The sequence below is a fragment of the Epinephelus moara genome, chromosome 16 (assembly GCF_006386435.1).
Source record: "Epinephelus moara isolate mb chromosome 16, YSFRI_EMoa_1.0, whole genome shotgun sequence".
In the NCBI taxonomy this organism is placed as follows: Eukaryota; Metazoa; Chordata; class Actinopteri; order Perciformes; family Serranidae; genus Epinephelus; species Epinephelus moara.
This window is the reverse complement of record NC_065521.1, coordinates 29,486,608-29,488,504: the sequence shown is the minus strand read 5'-3', so window position 1 is coordinate 29,488,504 and position 1,897 is coordinate 29,486,608.

Below are 1,897 nucleotides of genomic sequence, written 5' to 3'. Positions count from 1 at the left end.
ACTTTTTCAGTTTGTAATCCCGATGCATGTATTTGCATCAGTTCAAGGGGCCTTTATTTTTATATCAGTAAGTAATGCACCTTATTTAAATTGATGTTCATTTGAGATATCAAATAGTTTTTTTGTTTGATATCTTTTCAAAAATGTTTGAGATGCTTGCCAATAGTTTTTCATAGGAAAAATTAATATCTCTTCATTTAAAGAGTCAAAACTGTTTTGGTTTTGTTCATAGTATTGATGTCATGATCTTAGGTGTGTATATATATATATATATATATATATATATATATATATATATATATATATAAAGTATATGTGTGTGTGTGTTATCGGTTATCGGTATCGGTTTAAAAGAAAAGTTATCGTGCATCCCTAGCCCAGAGTGCTCCGATTATCACTGGCACCAGTGTTGCCTTTACTCCCCCACATCTTTTCTAGCTCCTCTTTCAGCCTTTGGTATTTTTCAAACTTCTCGTGTTCCTTCTTCCTGATGTTGCTTGGAATTGCAACATCTATCACCACTGCCTTCTTCTGTTTTTTGTCTATCAACACGATCTCTGGTTGGTTAGCCATCAGCATTTTGTCAGTCTGGATCTAGTCCCACAGGATCTTAGCTCAGTCACTCTCCACCACCTTAGGAGGTGTCTTCCATTTTGACCTTGGGACTTCCAGCCCATACTCAGTGCAGATGTTCCTGTATGCTCTGCCAGCCACTTGGTTATGGCATTCCATGTACGCTGTTCCTGCCTGCATCCTACACCCTGCAATTATGTGCTTAACTGTCTCAGGAGCATCTTTGCAAAGCCTGCACCTGGGGTCCTGTCTGGTGTGGTAGACCCCTGTTTCTACTGATCTTGTACTAAGTTCCTGTTCTTATGCTGCCATAATCAGTGCTTCTGTGCTGTCTTTCAGTCCAGTCTTTTCCAGCCACTGGTTGTATTTCTTGATGTTGACAACTTCTTCAATCTGTCGGTGGTACAAGCCGTGCAGGGGCTTGTCCTTCCATGATGATTCGTCCTTCTCTTCTGAATCCTCGGGTTGCTGCTGCCTGAGGTATTCACTTAGCGCCTCATCTTTGGGTGCCATCTTCCTGATGTATTCCTGGATCTTGGTTGTTTTGTCCTGGACAGTGGCTCTAATGCTCACAAGTTCTTGGCCTCCCTTGTTCCGCTCAGCGTACAGTCTCAGGTTGCTGAACTTAAGACCAAACCCTTCATACATTGTGAGAAGCTTCCTTGTCTTGATATCAGTGGCCTCTATCTCCTTCTTTTGCCAGCTCATTTTACCAGTGGGGTATCTGATGACTGGAAGGGCATACAAGTTGATGGCTCAGACCTTGTTCTTTCCGTTCAGCTGACTTTTCAGGACCTGCCTTAGGGGGTGATCACACAGAAATGAGACGCTAGAGACGCGGACGCTTCAAAGACGCTTGAAATGCTGGAAGCGCTTATTCAATGCGTGTTAGCTACTGGTGTCTGACGCTCAAAAAGTTGAAAATATTTTAACTTCTCAGCGTCTAAAAAGAAGTGTCTACAAAAATGCGTGTCTAAAAAGACGCCAGAAAAATGCCGGAAAAACGCCCGTCTAAAAAGATACTTGAACGCCAGTCAGACGCGCCGTATCATAGGAAAACAATGGTTTTACTGGCGTCACATTTCTAGCGTTTCATCTCACTGTGATCGCTCCCTTACTCTGTGTAGCTATTTGGCTGTGGCTGACTTCCTTTCGGCCTCCTCGTGGGTCCCATTTGCCTGTGGGACCCCAAGGTATTTGTAGCTGTCCTGAACACATCTGCAATGCTGCTCTCTGGTAGTTGAGTGTCAGTGATTAGTTTCTAATAACTGGAAGATGAACAATGAATTTTAGTCTAATCAAGTTAAAATTTCTTCTACTATAG